This window comes from Nycticebus coucang, chromosome 7, assembly GCF_027406575.1.
Source record: "Nycticebus coucang isolate mNycCou1 chromosome 7, mNycCou1.pri, whole genome shotgun sequence".
In the NCBI taxonomy this organism is placed as follows: Eukaryota; Metazoa; Chordata; class Mammalia; order Primates; family Lorisidae; genus Nycticebus; species Nycticebus coucang.
In genome coordinates this window covers 40,365,774-40,392,312 of record NC_069786.1, presented here as the reverse complement: position 1 = coordinate 40,392,312, position 26,539 = coordinate 40,365,774, and positions in this window count along the sequence as shown.

The window sequence follows — 26,539 nt, the reverse complement described above, 5'->3', positions numbered from 1 at the left end:
ATTTAGAGAACAAATGGTTTGAGAGAAACAATAGAAATTTCATCATGTGAAGAGTTATTTTATAGATAATGTAGTCCAGATGTTTCCCTGTCCCTGTAGCTAATATGGAATTATGTGACAACAGGAATTTTAGGTTAATTATTGTGAATATACAGACTAGGAAGCCCTGAAATTGTTTATCAAGAGATGCATATAGAAAGATTTATTCATCCATGCTAATTGACATGGGACCAGGGCCCCTTGGGGCCTTATTAAAATTAACCTTCAAACCAGAAGCTGAGATGTTGATGGTGTCAAGAATCAGAGATACATCTATATTTATAAAATATATACATCTTATTAAAAAGAAGAAAATTGATATCTATCTAATAGAGATTACTTGAAATAATTACTCTACCTGTATCTGCAAATGGCTATTTTTCTAATGCACAATTTTTTTCAGTGTTTTTGATGGAACACCTACATGAATCTAGATATCTAGAAATAAATTCCCATCTGGTATATCTAGGTAAATTCATCTCTCAGTAAAAGTAAAAAATGAGGTCACATTTACAGTAATAATACTTACTCAAGAATGTAGGATAACTGATATATATACCAAAAAACTCATTGTTACTAACCTACAATAAAACCTAAATATTTTGAGGCACTCATCACTTTCTTTTTTTGTGAAATGGCCCTTTTGATAGTGAAATAGACAAGATAGCCATTAGAACCAGAATTTTTTTTTTTTTTATTAAATCATAGCTGTGTACATTAATGTGATCATGGAGCACCATACACTGGTTTTACAGACCGTTTGACACATTTTCATCACACTGATTAACATAGAATAAATTATTTGTGGTTGTTGATTTTATCAGCAAATGAGATGATGAATATGATTCTTTTATTCTGTAATGTTCACAGATATCACATTTGAAATCTCAAAATAGCATATACAATTAGAAGCAAATGGTACATGCACTAATTATTTACATCAAAAGTCATACTGGAGACTTCTAGTTCTGACTTGCTGGAGTAACTCCACTACAGCCCATCAATTACATGGATAATAACAGAAAACTCTATACAAATTGTAAACAACAGAAACAACTACATAGAGATACCAATAACTAACCCAAAGTATAAAATTTTTGCACAGGAAATAAAATTCAAAGAAGTAACTCACATGGGAATGAGTTTGCCCCTATTTTTCTTTTTAATATCTTCCTGGGTATGGTAAGCAGCAAAGGGTATGGTAAGCAGCAAAGTGGGCCACAAACCCTGAGTCATAAAGTCATAAAGTGCAAAGATTGGGATGAGTTCATTCTGGGTCTGAGCACACACAATTCTCAACTTAAACCCTGCGTAATGCATGTGTGAATAGTGAACCCGTATTATAAAGGCCTGGAGAACTGAACTGAGATTTGGACCACCTATGCCAGTTTCACAAAGATCTTGAACTACAAATGCATGCACAGATTCGAATCAGCATGCAAGAGAAAAAGAGAATGAAATGAGACTTGATTGAGATGGTTCATAAGAGAAGGGACACAATTTACAATCTGAATATAACCAGCTTAATTAGTAGCTAAAACAAAATTATCTACAATCTCTGGAGGATTATAACATGACTTAGTGTTTGCACTACATAATATTTATAATGTCTAGAATACAATACAAAATTACCTGGCATACAAAGAACAAGAAAAATAGTAGCATGTAAAAATTCCAAGGGATGGGGGAATTCTAAAATGATCTGCAAGTTGGATGATCATATAAAATCTTTAAAACAACTAATGTAAGTATAGTTCATGAGACAATGGAAACATACTTTAAAAATGAATAAAAAAAAAGGGGCATATTTAGAACAAATTTCTTTCTTCCACCTTGTCATAGCAAGGCTAGGTGATCTTGCCTTCAAAACCTCTGTGCTATGGAAGCCATATCTGGTAAAGCTTTCAGAGAGAGATGACTTTACATATATTTATATATACAAGGTCAGACAGTTAAGTTCCTTTACTCATTCTAAAAAAGGAGCTACATACCTCATTGCTGAATATGTCTATGTCAACCTCTAGGTATTCCCCTTCGAAGCTATGCACTGACACTAGCACCTAGTCTACACTTCCAAAAGCAATTTTGGAACTTTCTTTCAGAAAAGGCCATCTGAACTGTCATTGTACAAAGTCTGACAATTAAGTTGGCAAACTCATCCTAAAAAAAGTGCTGCGTACCTCAATTGAAGGTGACTATAGTGAAATTCACTCACAAGGTATGTGGCACTTTTTCTAGGATGATTTCACCAACTTAATTGTCAGAGCTTATATATATATCATACGGGCATACGCATGTGTGTGTGTGCATGTGTGTGGGCGCACATGTGTGTGTAAGATAATAATAATAGCACCATTAAGAAAGACCAAAGTTGTTTCACACATTGAATACACTGAACAAAGCTTAAGGTAGGCAGTCAAAAAATTATTTTGTTTAAATCAACTCAGAAATGGATTAGTTTATAATGCTCAAGAAAAATGAGACCATCAGTAGATTGTCTAGATTTAGAAGATGTTCTTTCTGCATCTAATTGTTTTAGTAGCTTTTCATGGATTGTTATATATTTTGATTCAAATAAATTTTTAAGACATAAGCAAAGCTGATTATAAACATAGGTAAATTCATACCCCATGACATCATCTGAAAAGCAACATAGAGATTTATCTCTACCCTTCTGTTACAATGCCTCTCCTATCATTAGAGTTTGTTTTTTGTTTCATATGATGTGTTTACTGATTGAAGTGCCAAACATCCTTATTTAACATATTTTTCTGAAAACTTCATGTATACTATTACACATATAAGAGAATATGGATTCTTTTGCTGTTGGGGCTGAATGAGGTATTTGGAATAAAGGAAGGAAAAAGTTCCATTAGAAAAAAAGAGGTACATTTAAACACAGTGTGCTGTAACAGCAACAACCACACAATGAGCTTCACTTCCCTTTCAATTTGAATAACTTCGTATTCAAATTCACCTTGGTCTTTCCAATACTATGATAAGCAGTAAAGATTGAAATGGGAAAGCTAAATAATCAAGTTCTTTGTATTTAAATTTCTAAATATTTGTACATTTTCATGTATTTATTTAAAACTACACCTCTTTGTAATTCATGTGACTATTCCTGTTTTGAAAGATTCACATTGGATAGGTAAAACCTTAAAATAACCACTTGACACATATCACATATACATTTTATATGTATACATTGATATGACAACTGAAATGAATGACTGGGGTAACAATCTCAATCAACTGAGGTTTATTAAGCCAGCCAGCTTTAGGGCAAAACCAGGAAAATCAGAGCCATGAGCCACAGATGTATCTGTGTCTATTTTTCTGAAGAGGTTTTAAGGAAGCTTAGTATCCATATGTCTCCTTAAAGGGGGTGTGTCTATGCAGGAAGAGGGGCAGGTAGGCTGATGGTGTCATTCTTATGTGACTATAAGGAAATTCTTATGTGCCCAGGAAATACACATTTACATAAGATAAGGTGACTATCTGAAGAGAGAAAAGGGAGTAAAAGAAGAATTAATTATGCAGATGTCTCTGGGTAGGAAGAGAAATAAGTGATCTAGTCTGTCTCTGTTCTGCACCTGGGAAGATAAGCTTGTAATCAACATAATCAGTGTGGAATTAAACAGAACAGACGTTAGTTTTAGGAACTAGGCTTAGACCAAAAACCTAAAGTGACAATCTGCATGTCCTATTTATGGAACCTGAAGAATTTACTTATGGATGATCTGGGGGGGCAGTATTTCATAGGTGCCTGGGGCCTGTTAGCTTTATACTGGGATTCAGTTAATGCATAATGTTACTAAAACCTATTCATTTAAAAGAGGGTGCTACATGAATGAGCCTCCAGTTTGACCTTCTCTTTTACATAAGGAGTTTGGGAATGCTGAGATTTTTAAAATTTTCCATACAGATAGGAAGATAGATAAATTTGAATGATTCTTCCCCCAAATTTCATTGAGTGCTTTCTATGCAATAAATATTTTAATGGGTATTACCTTAAGTATGATTTAATTTTTAATGAATAGTGGCTGAGAATTGGTAATTTGTCTAACCAAATTGTCATTTTCCATAGCCTATAAGTAGACTTTTGCTGCATACTTATGGATTCATTCAGTAATCATTTATACAAGATCTGTCACTTATTTTTGGTAAAACTCCAGCATCTTTTCAGTAACAAGAGACAATGAATGAGGTGATCTATATTAAGATGGTTGCTAATGCTCTTTTCATCTGAAAACTTGTGTGCTTCTAAAAGTCAGTTTTTTTGCAAACCTCTGTTTTGTTGGGTGTGTGCATGTGTGTGTATCTGTAGATTCTTGACATTTGCCTAATTTAGGATTGAAGGACTGGATTGACCATTTGAGTTTCCACTGCTCTTTTGCAAGTACACAAATTTTCTAGTAGTTATCACCCATGAGTGGGAAATATGTAGGAAGTAAAGTCTCAGGTTTTGCTTGGAGTGATTAGCAAGGAGCTGGCTTTCTGACTGGAACCCCTGTATTCCAGTAATAATTTGAAGAAAGCTTAGCACTTACACTAGAAGTTTTTAAGCTATGCAAATACTTACTTATATCTTTACTCATTTATTATTTACCTGTGAGATAATGCCCACCTGTTTCTGTCACTGCATAAACATGAGAGAGTGGGAGGATACTGATTTTTTTACATGTAGATTTTAAACTAACATTCCCCTTTTGGGTCCACTTTTCACTCCTGTTCTTGCTCAGGTCTACAGACTTTGTGCTTGAAGGCCCTACGGGAGGCTGACAGAAACGTAAACCAGAGAATGATCTGGGTTGTAGTTTCCTCTGATCTTGTCTCAGAATAACTTGTCTAAGTGTCAAGTGAAAACGCCCATCGACTTATGAGTGCTTCTTACACATTCTCTTTAGTGTTAAGGGTTATCCCATTTTTTTTTTAACCTAAGGGCTTTCATTTCATTGGATCTGAAATATAAAAAGGAAACATATCTGTTCAATAATCTTGAACTGAGAGGTGTCCTTTCTATAGTTAAGTGATACATTTAAACAATTTTTGAAATTGTAAATGCTATATCCCAAATTAGCCAAAAAATAAAATGAAGAATTCACATCCCTATACTTTGCTTCAGTGGTTCCCTTCCTTGCTGTTTCTCAACTTCTTTCCATCGTTTTATAAAGTTTAAGTTCCCAAATTAACAACTTTTATATCTTTGTAAGTGCAATTACATCTTCTGTGCTTGTTATATATGTTTTGGAAAGCTGAAAACTGTAAAGCTGTGTGTATGAATTCTTCAATGCAGAACATAATATTAAAGGAGTTTTTTTTTTTTTTGAAAACAAAAACAGAGGTTTAAACATATAACTATTACAGTGAGGATGATAAATTAGTTCTTGTTTTTCTCAACTAATCTCCATTATTGTAATAGCAATAAAAGTTGATGGCATAAGGAAGTTAATCAATATTATAAGTTCACACCCTGTTATTGATCATGTAGCAACTCTAATACCAAACACAGAGTCTTTCTTTCAACTTTCTGTACAAACACCCTGCATAAAATTCCTCCATGGTTTCTCCTTGTTTTTATTACAGGAAATTTCTAATTGTTCTCTTTCAGCCTTACTTCTCGTCCTCAACACACATACTAGTGATTTAGATTTTATACTTAGAAGTTGTGTGCGTGTGTTTCTGTCTCCATAAGATGCTTGACATCTTTGTGGTTTGGCAAACATTACACGTGGAAGCAGGAAGGCTGCCTCTCCTGAGTTTTGCATTTGCACTTCTATTCTTGTTGAACATTTTCATGAAGATGCACCATGAAGACTAGAACAGAATTGATTCTCCCATGTCCATCTTTACACAGGCAGTGCTTCTCCCTTGGTTAGTTCCTGTATAATTTATCATCTTACCTTTAACCACATCTTCCAGGTCAGAAACTTATTCCTCCTACTCACTTCCCATTAAAATTGCTTAGTTTCCCGTAGTATTTCTTTGATTCATCTCTTCCTGTCCATTTTCTTTGTGAATACGAAATTCAGCCCACATCATCTTTTGCCTGAATTACTACAATAATCTCCAAACTGGTTTTTCTAACTTCTGTCACTCTCTCAATGCTTACTTCATACTACTATCTTTAAAAGACCAGATCACATTACTCTTTGCTCCAAAACATACATGTTCCCCCTAAGGTTTTCGGAATCAAGTCTAACATCCTCTGTGCTGGGGTGAAAGGGCCACATGATCCTCCTGCTCCCTCTCCACTCCTGCGGCTCTTTCGCGCCACCAGTTCTGTAGTTATTGGCTATTCTGTTTGTCCATTTAAACTCTACCCATCATTCAAAATCCAGCTCAACTTCTTCCCACTCTATAAAGCTTCCCTGATATACCTCGATTCAATTTTATGTTATCTTTTCCAATTCTCTGTTTTACTTTGTACATATCCAAAATATACTAGTTCTCACCTAGCAATTGTTTTGCTTCCCATAAATTATCTGTTACTGTTTGGGGACATTTTTGATGACTGAATCAAGGGGAAATGGAAACATGGAAAACTTCTAGGAACTGGTGGGTAGAGGTCAGATATGCTGCCTAACAGGCTTCAAGTGTAGGCCATCTCCCTGTAACAATGTATTAACAGTACCAAAGATGGGAAACTCAGCTCTAATGTAACTCTAATGGTATCATTTCCAACTATAATTATCTGTGACATACTTAACCCTTTCACTAACATATAACACACTTAGAACAAGGACTTAGTTACACTGTTTTTAATTTCCCTCATTCCTAGTGCAATAATTTGAAAAGAAAATTGAAACTTAATGAATACTTGTTGAATTCAAATGAGTGCCTTTGAAAACTGCTGAATAAATGCTTTATAACATCTCTGGCCTCACTTTTCTCACTTTCCTCAACCTTTCTCATTTTCATATAGTTCCGTGATTAGGTATTGCTTCATCTCCTTTCACATCATTCTTGACTTACATTTTTATAGTCTTTATAATACCACATTTAAAGTTTTCCATTTTCTCAATTAACTCTCTCACTATTTGTGAGCTTTCTACGGAAAGGGACAGTATTCCCTTGTCAGATTCATCCTCAAGCCAAGAACAATGTCTGGAAGGAGGTTCTTGATAAGTGCTGCAAAATAATTGAATAGAACATTTGTAGAAAATAGTTTTAGAAAAAGATATGAGGCAATTTCGATTTTATATGGTTTTTTCTATGGAAAAAATGACAATCTTAGACATCTACTTAAGCTGATGTTTATATTTATGAACATCAAAGAAATTGTACTCATGCCGTGAGGGGGAACCAGGTATTCTTAAACATTAGTGATTACAGCTATGATGTTGCTTAACATTACACAGAATGTCTTACTTTAGTGTTTCTGGGAGTATATTGGTAGACCATCTGCCCCAGAATCATCTGAGAGTTTTATGTAAAAAACAACAACTTAAAGTCTCTGGAGTTAAGGACCAAATATCTAATATTCCTGTCAAGCTTATTTGATAATCTTTAAGCATATTAGTATTTGAGAATCCCTGTCTTTCCTCTGATTTTTCACTTGCAATAAAACAAGATTGTCCTATCTCTAACTAATTATTTTATTTTCATAATAATTTCAATTATGAATAATATTACAAAACATTTTCTATTTAGCAAATATTTCATTAAGCACATTATGCGCTTTTTATCACTTGTATCTCACAACCAACTAACAAGAGAGATTCAATTATTATGCTGTTTTGGAGATGTGGGAATCCATGCACAGATAGGTTATTTGCCTAATGTCAAGTCTAGATTAAGATCTTGTCTCAAAATTCATGTTGTTAAACATGATGCTTTCATAGATCAGCCTGTTTTGAAGATAGTTTTTTTCCTTTAGTGTATCATGAAGTGTTCTCCGGTTTGGGATTTTCATTTAGCTTCAGACAGCTCAAATATATTCAGTTTGGCTTCATTATTTGTGAATCAAAAGATTAGTGTATTTTCCAAAAGACATCTTCCATCTAGAGGGCTGGGTTAAGCTCTTATGATTCAATGTCTTTAATTGATGAAGATTTTCAAAGTGTATTCCTTTCAGCACATGATGGAATCATTAGTAAATATAGATTTAGGACTGCTGGGTAAAGTTAGGCTAAATTGCCTATCACAGTTTAGCAGTTTGAAGAAAACCTCAAAAAATGAAAGTCCTTTAAACTTTGCTACTGGGGAGACCTGAGCGGGCCAGGATGTGAACACCTGATAATGCATTTCTAGGTGAGCTCAGTTTTCCAAAGGCCACTGTGTCCTGTGGTGATGATGGCTCATAGCTGCAAGACCCACTGTGTAGCCTCAAGAGAAATTGTCCTAGATCACATAGAGAGCATCGCAATTAACGTGCTCTGTTCCTGAGAACAGGGGAAATACAATTTTTGATGTCTAAATTAAGAACCAGTTTTCCCCTCTGCTAAACATGCCTCCCAAAGCCTCTTTTACTTCTTAAAAATCCAACAGCTACTTATCTGACAAATGCCTGGCCCTGCGGTAAAGCACGAAGCTCTTGGTCTGGGGGAGGGAAAGAGAGCAGATCCAGATGACGTCACCCTCTGTCCCTACCACCTGTTTATTGACTTGGAAACACAAGCCTGTTGGTCTTTATCACTGCCCAAACTGTTCTTCATCTAGTATTTTTCTTGGCTGCCTCATTCTGCTATCTCCTCACTGTGTGGTGTATGATTGTAACTGGAATTCCGATGGCTCTCATTTTACGTCCAAACAGTTCTAGTTTCCCCTTACCATATGGCCATCCTGATGTTACCATTTGCCTCAATCATCCTTTTTGTAGCTGCTTGAACATCTTAATTGATCTCATGAGCTATGTTAGGGATTTATAACAGACATCCGTGTAATTCATCTCGCATGCACATGGACCGGCTCTTTTATCTGATTGGATGGGTGGTAGATATTTCCATAGATATTTATATTTCTCTAAACCCACGTCTCACCTTAGTTTTAATATAAATGAGCTTTCAAGGGCTATAGCTCACCAGAGGGAAAAATTACCTGTGTTCCCTTATCTAATACGATATTTTTCATTTCTCTAAAGTATTTGGCATATTATAACATACTTAAGCCTTTTCCTCTTGTTTAAACAAAGGGGTAAATATACCCAGTTTTAAAAGTTTTCTGGAATGAACTGTGAGTTTGTATTTCACTAGGTTCCCACACTGTTTCTCTTACTTTCTCATTCATTTTGCCCATCAGGGAGACACTCAAAATCATTAAACAATATGTGTTTATGACATTTTTTAATCCTCAGGACTCACAAATTTGCATGAGATCTCTGAACATTTATCAGTGATTTCACATCTCTTTTAAAGCCTGCCCTTCATCAATTCCTCCTATATCATCAAAGTAAATTCTCAAAAGCAGATGCCTACAGCTATGTAAATTCACCCTCAACTCACACCCCTTATGAGCCCAGTAGAGTGAAAGTTAATACCATAGACTGAAAGGATAGTTTATAGAATGTCCTGTGTGATATACTATAAGCCCTGAAAAGTGGGTATCTATCTCAGTTATTTTTCTGGATAAAAGATGACTGACAGTTTATTTTAAGTGTCCGGAAATAGGTCTCATCTTAAGAAAAATTATCAGGTACCAATTTTGATTTTTGATACCATTAGCTCTTCTTCTGTTCCTCCTAATTCCCTATGCCATTTTAAAGCAGAGACCATTGGCCAGGTGTGGTGGCTCACGCCTGCAATCCTAGCGTTCTGGGAGGCCAAGGTAAGTGGATTGCTTGAATTTACAAGTTCAAGACCAGCCTGAGCAAAAGCAAGACCTGTCTCTACTAAAGGTAGGAAAAAAAAAAAAAAAAAAACTGAGGCAAGAGGATCGTTTGAGCCCAAGAGTTAGAGGTTGCTGTGATCTATGACTCCATAGCACTCTATTCAGGGAGACAGCTGGAGACTCTGTCTCAAAAAAAAAAAAAAAGCAGAGACTATCCCTGTATTTTCAACTTTTCTTAGTTTTATCCCACAGATATAATCTAGGTGTTACACCTTACCCAGGTGTATTTGCAAACTGACACATAATAGTGGAACAAGATGATTAATCCTCAGGCAGAATTTTGAAATGTAAGGATGGTCTATTTTTCATGGGCCATTGGATGATCTGGTTCCTTAAAATCACATACCTGAAGTTATGTCTCTTGTGGACAGTGGTGTACAGAGATTCATACAGGTTTCCTGACTTTGCCTGGGGGAAGGCCGATTGGGCCTTTTACAATCAAAAGCCAGATCTGTCCAAAGAGAAAAGAGAACACTTAAAGCTTTAAATAAATGATATCAAAATGGATTTGAGGCAGTGTGAAACTCATTTTTTTGGTTTGTTTGTTTTTTGTTTTAGAGACAGAGTCTTATTTTGTCACCCTCGGTAGAGTGCCGTGGCGTCACAGCTCACAGCAACCTCCAGCTCTTGGGCTTAGGTGATTCTCTTGACTCAGCCTCCGAATAGCTGGGACTACAGGCGCCCACCACAACACCTGGCTATTTTTTTGTTGCAGTTTGGCCGGGGCTGGGTTCAAACCTACCACCCTTGGTATATGGAGCCAGCACCCTACTCACTGAGCCACAGGCGCCACCCGAAACTCAGTTTTTGTTCACATGCTGTTAGTCCATTGAGAAATTTCAGTAGCTAGAGCACTCTTAGTAGGCAATAGTCCCAGAAGCCTATTTAGCACACCTGTGAAATTTCATTCAGAAAATCCACACTTCAAAATCATACTTTTGTTTACCTATGTATGTGATTTCATGTGCTTCATTTAAGTGTCTTAGCTTTAAATAACTGAGTGCAAGCACACACAGGAGCATTTGAGTGACTGCATGTCTTTTCCTGGTTACTTAACCTCTAGCAATATTTGTTCTTACCTTACAGTGGTGTTCTGAATGGGTAGAAGGCAACCATTATAACCAGGTTTACATCCAAGCTATGGTTTGCACAGAGAGGTACCTGATCAATTTTTTAATCTTTACAAGTTCAAATTCTGATTCTCCTCCTTATTAAACATGGATTTATATGAAAAATATATAACTTCTCAGATTCCACATCTTTGGACTGTGGATAATAATATCAATCTAGGAAGGTTTTCAGGAAAACTAAATGTCATGATTTCTGTATAGAAGCCAGCATTAGGTGGAGTGGACTCTAGAGGTGTCACCTTCCTGTCTGATATCGATGTGTGTAGCAAGGATGACTCTTTCTCCAAACTAGTATTAAATCCACAGAGAGTTATGGAATGCCCAATAATAATGCTTTTGCTGTGAGCATAGTTTTTATATGATAGAAACAACTGAAGTGATGATTACCAAACTAAATAAATGGCTTAGAATTGACACTTAAATAGAGACAGAAGCTTGACTGAGAAACTGACATTTGAGAAATCAATCTGAAAGATGACAAAAACAAGAGATAATAAAAGGGGCCATCAAAATTTCCCCAGAGAAGTGGGACTAAAGGAAAGCTATGTTATCCAAGAGTGGGATGTATTTTATTCTAAACTTATAGCCTTGTAAAAAATCTTTTGGAGACTACAAAGAAGTCTTTGACGTGGTTCCTGCTTTCAAAAATCTGAAAGTTTGAGAGTAGGATTTGTAACTATTCCAAATGGTAGGATCATTTTAAAGTCTGGATTAACTAAGAGGTGCATGTTATTAAAGGATGTGATACTGAGCCACGAAGACACCTAACATCACACGAAGCGGGATAGAGATAAACACTGTAACGGGACTGATAATGTCCTCAGGGAGACCCAGAAGGCCTACGGATGACAAGGACAAAAAGATGCAGACAGTGGCATTACTGGAGGGGGTGATCTTCAAAGAATTCAAGATTTTAAATAAACACAAAGGAAGAATGACTGGGGAGCAGCAAGAGTCATTCCCGCAGAGGTGATAATTAAAGCTGGGACTGGATGAGCTTGGCAAGGGCTGGTATGGAGAAATGGACTTCCAGAATGCAAGCCTTGTGTGGAGGCCAGTGCAGACTACCAGAGTGGAGACCAGCTCCGTGACATGGATAGAGTCAGGCACTGAGCCTGGGCTGTGCGTGTGGCTCCTGATCTGGCATTTTGGCACATATTTGTTGATGTTCATGTATGACTATTTGCCTGTACCACCCTGGCTCACAAGAGCAGAAAGTCTACAATTGTGTGACATGAAACAAATTGATTAATAGGAGGAAAAGGTATAAATTTATTTAACATGTATCTCCTAGAACTCTCAGAATGAAGAATCAACTCTTCAATGAAATACACAGATTTTATGGACTCATAGAATAGTTCATGTTCTCTTTCTCTCTTTTTTTTTCCTGCAGTTTCCTGATTCATATAACTTAATTTTTATTGAAAGAGCATTTGTCTTAAACCCATTTTTATTTATCACATAACAACAGAGTGTTTTTCATCTAGTTCTAAAGAGGAGAACTAGATGAAGAAGCTTGTGAAGGAAACCTAGAATTAGAAATATTTCACCTGACAATTTTTTTTTTTTTTTTTTTGAGATGGCTGCCATGAGTCTTACAGATAGAAGTAACATTGCAAAGCTGTCTTTTGGGTGTGTGGTGGGGGAGGATTTTCATTTGTAGAGATTCTGCATTAATACAGCCAGGTCTATCCCAACCTAACCCAGTAAAGGTTGATTCAGAGAGATCTGATACCTTTAAAGGTCTGAAAAAAAATACATTGATTGTCTCTGAGGGCTAGCAGGTATAAGATCACATTTATGTAACAAGACCACCTTTGCTATCTAGTCTAACATCTTCCTTCTTCCCTCCCCAACACCTGTTTTACTGCTTCTGATCCCCCATTTTTTTTTTAAAATCTCTGTATTTCATTGAAGAGTTGCTTCTCCATTCTGAGAGTTCTAGGATACACATGCTAAATCAATTTATATCTTTTCCTCCTATTAATCAATTTGTTTCATGTCAGTGATTTTTGGGCAGAGGACCATAAGCCTTTTATCCATACACTTGTCAAGATGGGATAGAGATGTTTTCCTCCTGGTCCTCGTTATCCAACCAAAATACATATTTAGCATGACACCCCAAGTACGTTCAGATTATTTTGAGTTTAAGTACATTCTAATTACTTTAATCCCTCCTTCATATTGATGGTTAAACAATAAACTTCAAGCATGATTCAACTACAGAAAAATGTTCTCAAGTACTTAAGTAGGAATATTCTAGGTCTTATATACGTGATCTAACATTTTCTTATACTAGAGCAAAAGTGGATCACTAGTTTGTTTGCATGCTGTACTATCTCCCTGGAGGGAAGTTGGTTAGTTCCATGTTGCTCAACTCACTTAGGAGTCAAGATTTTCTCACAGCACAGATAATCTGTATCTGTCTGTCTGTCTATCTATCTATTTTATTGTTAGGGATTCATTGAGGGTACAAGAAACCAGATTACACTGATTGCATTTGTTAGGTAAATTCCCTCTTACAATCATGTCTTGCCCCCAAAAGGTGTTGCACTCACCAAGATCCCACCCTCCTCCCTCCTTCCCTCTCTCTGCTCTTCCTTTCCCCCACCCCTCCTCCTTCTTTTGCTCTCTGCCCTCCCCTTCCCCCCCCACTGTGTCATTAATTATCATTAATCTTCACTTCTTCTTTAGTTCAATATGCTACTTAAAAGCACTAATAATTTATTGGATGCTTAGGAAACAAAAGGTATTATGCTAAGAGCTTACCTGCATTGTCACAGCTAAAAAAATATTTCTATGAGTTGTTTGCTTATTATAAGATTGCCTACTGGGAAATTTTGGAGAGTGAGAGAAAATGTTATTAATGATTATTCAGAACCCTAATTATTTCCTTTTCTAATTATGTAGAGATTGAAACATAGTGAGTTTGAAAACTATTGTCATAGCCCCCTCAATGAGCATACTAATTTCATATATTTAGTAGCTTACAAAATTCAAGTGGAAAATGTTTAAATGTGTTTGTTTTTCTATTCAGCAGTGTCAATGTCAAGGGAAAACTTCCTGTTTCTCTCTGAAGATTTGCTGAAAATCAGTTTTATGTGTCACACGGGAGCCTTCAGAAACAAGACCCAAAGATGCAGGGGAAAGTGTCCATTTTTATGCTTAAGTTCAACAATGTTTGGACATGTGTATAGAAATATAATTGGAGAAAAAAGGTATAATCTAAAGTTACTAGATGGAGTGCAGAAACACAGCAACGCCTGTCTGTCTGAAACTGCCCTCACAAATTGAAGACCAGGTGATAGGCAAGAACGAGTAAGGGCCCCAAAATCTGTACAGGAACAGGCTTAGCTAAGAATAATGATGGTACTCAGCCTCTGTCCCCTCATTTGCTTAGGTAGTAATAGGTAGTCACTGTCACCTTGTTTTTTTCTCTGTAATTGCTACTCTGGAGTCTTATAGATGGTGGTTGTAAAGATTCTTAACTTTCTCCCCGTAGCTGGTAGTTGTAAAGATTCTAAACTTTCCTCTGTAGGTAGCATCACCTTTGGAACCCTCAGGGTTGCTTCTCTGATGTCTTTCAGGCTCCTCCTTTCAGTGGACTGGCTCACCCTCCCAGACCAGCAGCCCAAACCAACAAACTACCTCATCTGGAGCTGTGACCCCAGCAGCTGGAGCAACATGGGTAGATGATTTCCGTACCCCTATAATTTTACCCCAAACCTAGACAATTAGTAAACCAAATTTTTCATTCCCCTGCCTGTTAAACTATCTTTTAAAACCTGTCTCCCAAGTCTAGGATAGGTGGATTTGAGAAATTCCTCTTGTCTCCCTGCTTAGCGGAATGAACTCTCTCTTGCTCTCTCCCCTGGTGTCTCTGGGTGTTGGCGTTCTTGTGGGCAGCAGGCAGATGAATCTGGTTGGGTGGCAACATGTCCAGATTCTTTCTGGGGATACTTTTTTTTCCTTTGGGGTATGAGGCAGGGACCCTCTCTAGAATGAGGTTCTTAGGACCTATAGGCAAAGAAGGTCTGGTGATTTCTTTATGGCCAGTTTTTGGATAGAAAGACAAAGGAGGAGTTTTGATATATTTGGGTTTTATAGATGGCCTCGGGGAAATGGGGTTCTGGTTTTTAGAACCTGCCTTAAGAGAAGAGTGATTCTGGTGCCTCTGTCTAGCCCTGGGGAAGAGTGAGAGGCCAGAGACAGGAGGTCAAGGAAAGGTCAGAGACAGACTTTTCCTCTGAGGCTGCTTCTGAGGCCTCCATTTTGGGGTATTGTCTTCCGAGCCCCAATAACAGTTAGCTTAGTTCTTAAGGCTGGTAGAAATTAAAAAAAAAATACTGTAAGTGAGCTATTTCCCATTTAAAATTGGAATCCCCCTATTTCCCATACGCTATTTTCCCCCTTCCTACCAGGAATGATGTAATTTTCCAGGAACACTGAGCTATCACCCTGGCATTGTGAAGAGCTGTCTTCTCGGGGTCCACACTGACTCCTGGTTGTCCTGCAGCCTTCAGACACAAGCTTCTGCCCCCGCTGCGGTTGCTGAGTGAGCAGTGCTCCCTCCACCTCCCTCAGGGGTTAGAGTCCACAAAATGCCTTGGAGTTCTTTGTGCTGGAACTCTGAGGACTACTGAGGGATGCTGTCCTACTTGGGGTTTTGTCCCTGCTTTTCTAGGGACTCAAGGTTGGGCTCTCTAGTTAACTGTCACCTGTAAGTTAAACTATGAGTTATGAAGAAAATGTTGTGTTATCTTAAAGGATTTTAACTGGGCTCATAGTCGAGAAATGAATATTCTTATTTCTGAACTGGTGAGGTTTTTGTTTCTTTAATTTGTTCATTTGTTCAACAATGATTTGTTACACTTATTATATGACAGGTTCCATGATGAGCCATCTGACATAGATATTTAAAAATCATACTCTCTGTCCTCAAAAGCTTCCCTAACAGTAGCTAAATATAGATGCCAAAATGAACAATTATAATACTCTAGGAAGCAAAGTTGTACTGAGATGACCTTGGCATCTTTCAACGGTAAGGTCTACTTACTTAAGCCTTTAAGAAACCAGCTGACTTGAGTTTCTTGGAAAAATTAAAATGGACTAACTATTTCATGAACACTTTAAAAGTTGTATTGATCACGTAGAGGTATGTTTCATTGTGTAACAGAGGTAAAAATTAAGCTATTTCAATCTTAGGCTCCAGAGTAACACTCACAAAATAGATATTAATATCAGATAGAAAAGTACAAGTGAGAAAATCCCAACAAAAGAAAACTGCAAAGAAGAAGCAATCAGGATTTTGTTCCATGATTCTTAGAACCTTCTGTGGACTAGATTTCTGAATGTAGAGATTTCTTCACAGAGCTTTTGTCATTCATGGAGTTTCCATAACTCTTCCCCAAAGGCATTTGAATCTTACCTATCACAAACTTAGGGAAAGGTGTCACAGAGTACCGTGTAGAAGACTGAGGACCAGGCTTGTAAGAGCGGCCACCGAGGGCGGCGCCTGTGGCTCAGTGAGCAGGGCTCCGGCCCCATATGCCGAGGGTGGTGGGTTCAAACCCAGCCCCGGCCAAACTGCAACCAAAAAATAGCCGGGCGTTGTGGCGGGCGCCTGTAGTCCCAGCTGCTTGGGAGGCTGAGGCAGGAGAATCGCCTAAGCCCAGGAGTTGGAGGTTGCTGTGAGCTGTGTGATGCCACGGCACTCTACCAAGGGCAATAAAGTGGAACTCTGTCTCTACAAAAAAAAAAAAAAAAAAAAAGTGGCCACGGATTCTTGAGGGAGGTGCTGGGAGCGGGACTATCTCCTAGCTAGCATGGAGATGATTTGCAGCCTGGAGAGAAGCCCTCGAGCAACTGCATGCTTTAATGAAATAAGATTGGTCACTCATTAGCAAGCAGGTGTTCCACCTTGGACATTTATGGTCCGACGGGGGGGAGTCGAGTCTGTGGGGAAAGAGCACATAGCTATCATTAAGCATCTAGCTCCTGTACATGGGCCCCTCACACCTGTTGTATAATGTTTCAATAAAAGTCAATGACAAAGGTTACTTGGGGCTTTTCCCTGCAATATGGGAAGCCCACCTTTGCAAGCATGTACTTCAGTGTCCTGGGTGTTTTATTTGTGCAATGATGGGGTCACAGGAGCCACCAACAGTACTGGCTTATATCACATACCTAAAACACAAAAGTATCCAGAGTTTATTGGAGCAAAAGATGTATTAATATTTCCAGTGAACTGAATGTGGGCCATGCAAAAGAGAGATTGCTAGGCTAGAGCCATTGTACATTCTGCCAAACAATGTCACAGGCATCTAAGAGCAAGAGATTGTAAAACATAAGAACATCATGAGAGTCATTAACAAAGATGCCCTAAGAGTAGGGGACTAAACCTCAGAGAAATCCATTAACTGTGGTATCAGAGACAGGGTCCAACCTTATATCCTCCAGGGCTGAGATAATGAAGCCGGCTCACAACAGCTACCTTCCTTTATCAGGAAAGTAGGATTTTTTCCTGGTTTATAGCTTTATCTCTGCTCCTGGTACATGCTTAAACCCCAGGTGTTTAAATAAAATATATCCAGAAGACCAAAAATCACATTATAACAAAGATATTTGTACCAGAATGTTTTTTGCAGCCCAATTCATAATTGCTAAGTCATGGAAGAAGCCCAAGTGCCCATCAACCCATGAATAGATTGATAAATTGTGGTATGTGTATACCATGGAATATGATGCAGCCTTAAAAAAAGATGGAGACTTTACCTCTTTCACGTTTACATGGATGGAGCTGGAACATAGTCTTCTTAGCAAAGTATCTCAAGAATGGAGGAAAAAGTATCCATGTACCCAGCCCTACTATGAAACCATTTATAGCTTTTATATGAAAGCTATAGTCCAATTATAGCACAAGGAGAGGGAGGAGAGGGGAGGGAGATGGATGGGTGGAGGGAGGGTAATTGATGGGACCACAGCCTTGGTGCATCTTACAAGGGTACATGTGAAACATACTAAATGTAGAATATAAATGTCTTAACACAATAACTAAGAAAACGCTGTGAAGGCTATGTTAACCAGTGTGATGAAAATATGTCAATGGTCTATAAAACCAGCACATTATACCACATGATAGCATTAATGTACACAGCTATGATTTAATAAAAATAAATAAATAAATAAATAAACCAGGCTCTATTGTAAATGAAAACAAAATTAAAAAATAAAATAACAGCTTGGAGTGAGAAAGGAGACAAAAAGCAAGAGGGACAGAAAGCCACACCACCCCCAGATCTCACTGTATTAAATCTGATGATAGTTCAAGTTAAGGAACCTTAAAAGAAACCCAATAAGAATGAATTCCTTTTAAAACAAAGCAAAACAAGAAAATACACTTGTTTTGGTTTTTATCTAGAGAAAGGAGAGGGATGCCAAGGTTCCAATGCATACTGTTAAAGAGTTAATGGGAGACCGTAATTTACAAAATTTGTGCTTGTTAAGCTTATAGGTTACATTTGTGCTGGGGTCTTGTCATTGAGAAAGCTTTAAGAAGTGATATAGAGGGAAAAAAAGAGAGAGAGACAGAGAAAATTGATATGGTGAATCCTTGGACTCTGAAATCCATATGCACAGTGCCTCAACCAAAACTGATAGAGAAAAAGTCCCACTTTTTCACACTATGGGGCAATTATTTCAAGACATTTACTGTTCCATTCAATTTGTTTTGATCAATTCATAGACATCTCTCTCTAAATGGGTTTATAATATAAATATTTGGCACTGTGAATTATTTTATTAATTCACATGTTTAAACTGTAGGAAATTCTAGTAAGTGCAAGCTATTTGTAGAGAGCTTTGCTATCCTCCGACTCAGGGCCCATTTTCACAAAGACTCTCTGTAGCTCCTTTTCTCTGTTTAATGTAGCTCCTCTGAGTATTTTTTGCTTTCTTCTCTCAGAGGTTGCCACTACTCACTCTTATGTCTATAATATTTCTTCTGAATGCTTGGCTGTTAAGAGGAACACATGATCCCCTATTTCTGTGATACCATAATTCCCTGGGGAAAAAAGCCCAGGCTATGTCAATTCCTTATTATATACAAAAAGAATAGAAAATACACATGCATAAACACACTATGTATATACACAAACTCACACAGATACATATATATAATTTCTGTTTGCCTGCACATATATAGTTAGAACATTCTAAGAGGAATTGTTCTTAATTGAGTTTATAAGGTCTGATTTTTCTTTTGAAATATTAAGTACAAAAATCAATACCAGCTAAAATTTTAAGTTGCAGAATTGACATTATTAGCTGTGTGACCTTGGTAAGATTCTGTCTTTTTCTGAACTTTCAATTATTCTTCAGTAAAATTGGCACAACTGAATAATACTGCCCAACTTATTCAATTAACCGAGAGAGAAGTCTCTGGCATATACAAGGCTTCCAATGGGTAGTAGGTAGTAGTGTTATTTTTTGTCTTTCTTAGAGTAGGCAGAAAAAAATAAATAAAAACTGGAACTTGGGATTGTTATCACCTCCAGCTCCAGCCTTTTCTTAAATGGACATTCCTTTCTTATTTTCCATAGGTTTTATTTTTGAAGCTTCTGCTCAGGTTACTGTGACCTATAATTCTACGGGACACACACAAAGCATGCTGTGTATTTCCTCTCTGGAATAAAATGTAACTATAGGCACACAAACTGTGTTGTCACATGATTACAACCAGCACCATCCAAGACATAAGAACCGGATTTAACACAGACAAGCTTTGTCTCTTTCTTTTCTTTCTTCTTATTTTGGAAAATGACCTTTCCATTTTGATTTACCTTAATAGTAAGCAAACTAATGATTTCCAAAATATTTGCCCCAAGGGGATTAATTGATATTCAATTTTCAGTTTATTCAATTAATATTTCTATATAAAAGATATCGATCAAGCAAATTTCTGAAACTTGAAACTTACCCATCAATGCCATATTATTAACAAGTGGGAGCTATGGGAAAGATTGATGTGAGGATGGAGCCCTCTTGGATGGGCTTAGGGCCTGTATGAAAGGCTTGGGGGAGCAGGTTCTCAGCCTGCTAGGTCAGTATGCAGCAAAAGGCCTCTCATCATGGAACCAGACAGTATCTTGATTGTGAACTTCCAGCTACCAGAACTGCGGTATGAGAAATAGATCTCTATTATTTGTAAATTTCCCCATCTCAGGTATTTTGTTATACTAGCATAACCAAAGACAGTAAATTTTTAGGAAGACCAGTAAAGATGGAAAGGCATAAATACTGCAGTGTAAAACTGACTACCTCTTCTATTCATTAAGGAGCCCCTTTGCTCCAGCAGAAGTTGTCTTCACAGAGGACAAACTAGATATCGCAGAACAGAAATCAGAAAAACTAGTCCTAGTGTGACGTTTAGAAATGAAAATTTGAAACAGCTGTTTTAGAAGGCGTTCGACTTTAAAAAAAAACAACCTATTGATTTTATTCGATCATTATCAATTGTGAGCACCTGATGGGCCAGCTGGTGAACTGCTATGAAAGTACCAAAGGACTAAGAAAATAAGGCTTAACTTTTCAAGATTTTATATTTAAAACAGTTGCTCAATTTTTTTTTGGAGCATTTTTACTTTTATCTGGAATTTAATAACTCATTCTGAAACATTTACCTCAAACATTATATAGAAAGTAGAAGGTACTATATCACATTAAAATCTATAACACAGGAACTTAGGTTTAATACCTCATTCTGATATGAAATAGTTACTGCCTCTTTAGGCAATTTTTTAGCCAATCCAGGTTTTGATCTTCCCAGCTATAAAATGAGAGAGGTATTTCTTTGACTGGGTTATAGAACGAAATAAATGCAATAGAGTTTGAAAAATGTCCAACATGAAAAAACAAATATTCTTGCTTAATGAAAAAAAAAGCTCTTAACAATACATCATACTATCTAATATAAATAGCTACCTCGATGTTGCATAAGGATACTTTTTTAGGTCTGTTACACTAGTTCCTCAAGAACTTCTTAAGATCCAGGGGATATTTGTTCACTCTGGGATATTAGGTTATGAACTAGTACATTGGCTTCCTCCTCACTAGATACGTGACCCTGAGAAGACACCTTTATAACTCTGATCCCCAGTTTCCTTAACTGTAAAAGCAAGTCATATCTCCTGCCAACAGTGTTGCTAATAGGGTTATAATAAAAAGATTAGCATGACACCAGGTAATAAGAAAATACTTCATCACTGGTAACAATTATCAGAAGGAATGGTATGCTTTCTTAATACAAATTGACCCTGTATCATAGTAGTAACATAAATCAGACATCATTTTTTAAAATGTTCATTCACGCTATCTCATTTGCTTCATATAGCAACTTCAAAAGTTGACTTGAAAGGAATCATTCTTTATAGATGAGATATATGAGTTTCTTAGAGATTGTTTCCTCAAATCATACAGCACAGTGACTGCAGAACTAGACTCCTGACTCGGGTGTTCTAACTTTCCATTCCTAGATAGTTGCTTAGGACATCATAATGGATTGCAATTTCAGAAATCCTAACACTTGTATTTTGGTTCATATAAGGACTTTATGACTACAGTTCCCCAGCATTACAGCAGAAATAAAAATCAAAGGAGAGTTTTAGCTTTTTTTCCTCAGTACTTGGGATACTGTGATTAAAACAATTCTTAAATTTTTATTAATAAATTTCAAAAAACTTAATTTAGAAAATTATTATGCCTTTTTCCTTCTTCAATGAATTAAATGACTTTCAAGATAGCTATTGCATTATTTTCAAATTGTACCCTTTCCTTCTACAAATGAAATATTCCTGTATTTTTCCACTGCAGGTGAATTTGATATTCAAAAAAAACCGAGAAGACTAATGGTTCTGATTAGAGGGAAGCAGAAAGTGAGGAGGATGTGTGAACTTCCCCACACAGACATTTAGCCAGATAATTTAAGCTTGGGTGTCTGTTACTTTATTTCATTTAAAACAAAATTGGTTCTATTTCTGGAAATCCATGACTTAACTATGTATTTCAATCTTTACCTGAACTAATATCATCCTTGTATACCTAAAACAAAATTACTGAGGTGGAGCGCCCACAAGGCCCGCGCCTTCAACAGTACTTTGATCTTCAATCTCTGACATTTTCTGCCCCTTTGAGGGGTCTCCTTGTTGGTAACTTTGTATTTGCAGAAAGAGGAATTTAATGGCATTGTTTGTTTGTATTTAGCTCATTGTTTTTCAAAATGGGTCCATTTAACATATTTTATATGAAAAAGAAATATTTGATGAAGATATTGTGTAACACTAGACATAGTTATCTAGGTCTAGAAGCAGAGACAATGTTGTTAAAGTTTCTTCAATTTATTTGACCTGGAATCAATCTTTTCATAAAACAAAATTATTTTTTTAGTTGTCCTTAAAAAATACTTTGCTAGGTCTTGCATGTATTTACACAGTGAGGACTTTTATTTAATAGTTCTCCACCTCGTGTTCCTATTTTTCTGTTGTAAATGTAATCAACTCCTCTGAGTTTACCTAGGACTTTTACCAGCTCTCTTTGAAAATTCTGCATGCTTGGCTGGGCACCTGTGGCACAAGCTGCTAAAGCGCCAGCCACATACACCTGAGCTGGCGGGTTCGAATCCAGCCTGGGCCCACCAAACAACAATGATGGCTGCAACCAAAAAATAGCCAGGCATTGTGACAGGCACCTAGTCCCAGCTACGTAGGAGGCCGAGGCAAGAGAATCGCTTGAGCCCAGGAGTTGAAGGTTTCTGTGAGCTGTGATGTCACAGCACTCTACCAAGGATGACAGCTTGTGGCTCTGTCTCAAAAAAAAAAAGAAAGAAAGAAAAAGAAAAGAAAATCCTGTATGCCAACAAGTCCCAGTGTCCAGAAAACTGGGCTGCTTGGCTGCCCTCTTGATAAGCTTAGTTTGGAGTATAGAATTTTATACTGAAATATGATTATTATTGCATTGCTTTTAAACATGTCAACAAATGTTTTCACACATCTCCCATCAACAGGTAGAGTCTAAGAAAGTATTTTTCTACTTACTTCATATTCTACCTTTGGATTTTAAAACATACATTTTTTTCAGAAAAAAGATATTAATTTTTTCAGTCTGCTAAATTTCATTCTGTCATAGTATTCACAGAAGAATTTCCCTAAAGCATACCCATTATCCCAATTCTGTAATTCCATTTGAATGTTCTCTTTTCCCTAAATAGGCTCCAATACAAAAGAATTTGATAATAAATTATTTTTTATTACAACTCTTTTCACAAACATAACCGTAATAAACAGAACATATTTAAATATGAAAGATGGCAATATAGATTATAAACACATAGTTTTATGTCATACTGAGCTTCTTTTCTGATGTTCCTTATTTTCCTTCAGACAATTTTCACCCCATTTATCCTCTTGTTATCTGACTGCTTCTAAGTTTTGTTTTGTAATTTATTCTTATATTGATTAGCTGATCTTTTTAGTTCTTGATATTTTTCCCACACTGCTTGTTCATAGTTTCATTTTACTCTTAAGTGTTTGGACTGTAAGTTTCTTCTTGCCAGTTTTAATGGTGCCTAATTTCCAAAGGAAAGTCTGCTGCCAGAACCTTTCTCCCTCTAGTGTTAATGGCTGCTCTTGAGAACTTGCCCCACCCTCCATCATCTAATTTGAGTCAATGAGGGGGCAGACAAAACAGATGGTTGGCACAGGGTGGGATGATTCACTGTTTGAAATCATGGTGAAACATTTTTGAAATTGGTGAGGGAGAGGGAAGCCTGACATTTGACAGAGCCATGTAAAAATTGCAGTATCCAGATGAAGTTCAGTTTAATTTTCACTGTTATTTTCCAGATGTACTGATCATATGATTACAATTTTAAGATTATATTGAGAATATACCTTTTCCCAAATGTTCTGTAATCATTACAGCAAAATGAGTTTATTAACGAGTGTCAATGTCGGGACAATTCTCAAAATTCTATTGTTGCCCTAACTTCTTTCTTTTTATTTTTCATGACCTATTGAATACCGCCTCTATTTTCATTTGTGTGGAGGTTACCTTTTCTGCATAATCTGTCCATGTTGCCTAACTGATTTCTTCCCAAATTATGAGTGTAATGGAACATCAGACTACTTTGTTAGGAAATAAGTAACATATATATGTGTGCGCGTATATCTGTATACATATATATGTATATATATAAATACAACATAAATTACATATGTGTGTATATACACACATATGTAATTTATGTTGTATTTAAATTCTAGTGCCACTGATTATGGCACAGATTATATAAGTAAAGAAGTATTTATACGGAACATAATTATTATGATTGTATAAAGAGGACAATATATAAAAACAAAATTTAGACAAATTCAACTCTGAAGTAGTTTATTTCAAAAATCTTTTAAATTTGTAGCCAAAGTTTTCTTATTTCTATTAAGTTTGATTCTTTATATATATATATAATTAAATCATAAACTCATCCATCATGTATACATTAATGCACTTATGGTGTACAATGTGATGATTTCATACAGAATTAGAAATGCTTACATCACACTGGTTAATGCATACTTCATCTCATTTACTTAATTATTGTGTTAAGACGTTTATACTCTATACCAATGGATCTGATCCCGCCATGTACCCACCCTCCATCTGATGATGATTTGACTATATATTCTCAACAGAGGCAGTATTACCCCCTAGCAGTTGAAAATTTATTTTGCTATGACCTTTGTATTCCACATTTACTAAGATTCAAATATACCCTTGTAAGATGCATCGCAGGTGTAATCCCATTAATCCCCCTCCCTCCACCTACCTCCCCCCTCCCTCCCCTCCCTTTCCCCCTTCTCCCTATTCTTAGGTTGTAACTGGGTTATAGCTTTCATGTGAAGGTCCTACATTAGTTTCATAATAAGGGTGAGTACATTGGGTACTTTTTCTTCCATTCTTGCGACACTTTACTAAGAAGAATATGTTCCAGCTCCATCCATGTAAACATGAAAGAGGTAAAGTCTCCATCTTTCTTTAAGGCTGCATAATATTCCATGGTGTACATATACCACAATTTATTAATCCATTCGTGGATTGATGGGCACTTGGGCTTTTTCCATGACTTAGCAATTATGAATAGGGCTGCAATAAATATTCTGATACAAAGGGACTCATCTTCAGTATAATATACATTCTGCAGGCAGGAAATATAGAGGCAGAAGCAGTCCGAGAGGGCTCCCAGGTTAAGGTGTTATTGAGTGAACATTTCTACAGTGATAAGAGGGAGAACATGCAAACTTTGAAACAAATTTTCATGGGAATATTTTAATGAAGCAGGAAAGTGGACATATAATGTTAATTTTAAAAGTAATTCAAGATGTGTCAAAAAACTAAAAGGGTGGAACCAATGTAGACAATGGAAAAAAAACTAGAGGGAAATATGCCAGAATGTCAACAGGAATTTCCTCTGACTTATTTGTTCATATGCATATTTCTGTATTTTCATAAATTTTGTACAGAAATTATTATTCATGATCAGCAAAATGTAAGCTAAAGAAAATATAAGCTATAAGAAAAGCTAGAATAAAAGTAATCACTAAAAAGAAAAAAAAAGAAAATTTATTCTTGGTTATTAAAAATTCTAGTTTTTAGAATGCTTCATGGCTCTCCAAAGGGTCCTATTACAAAACAGATAGCACTAGTATCTGATATTAAAATTTGGAGGGAGGGAGAATTAAGACAAACATTTTTTAAATGTTTCTTAATTAGATGTAAACAAAATAACTAGAGAAACACTGCTGTAGGCAGGTAAAGTCTTTTCTTGTTCCAATGAAATAACAAATGATAATTTTATGATTAACTTTCCAAGTTACGTCTATATATTTACAGTAATAAATGTGTATCAATAGTATATCAACCTCAAGCATAGAATATCAAATGAGTTTATAGAGATAATCACTTATGCTTTAAAAAATAATGGAAGGATGCAAACAAAGAATGTAGTATTACATCTTAAGAATGTAGAAGAAAAGGACAAACGGAAGCCAAAGATAGCAGAAAGAAGGACATAATATTAGAACAGGAATAAATGAAATACAGATAAGAAAAAATAGCAAAGATCAACCAAGACTTGATATTTTTAAAAGATATAAAGAAAGTGAAACACATTTAGTTAGACAAATAAAAAGAGACCACACAAAGAAGAAAGAACTGAAAGAGAAGACATTACAACTTACATCACAGAACTATAAAAATAGTAAGTGACTACTATAAATAATTAGATGCCAATATGAAAACTTAGAAGAAATGGATAAATTCTTAGAAACATACAACCTACCAAGACTGAATTATGAAAATATAGCAAATCTGAACAAATGACTGAAAGGAGATTGAGTCAGTAATCAAAAATCTCCTAACAAAGAGAAGCCAGGACTGGATGGGTTTAATGGTAAATTTTCCCGAACATTTAAGAAAGAATCGATTTCAAT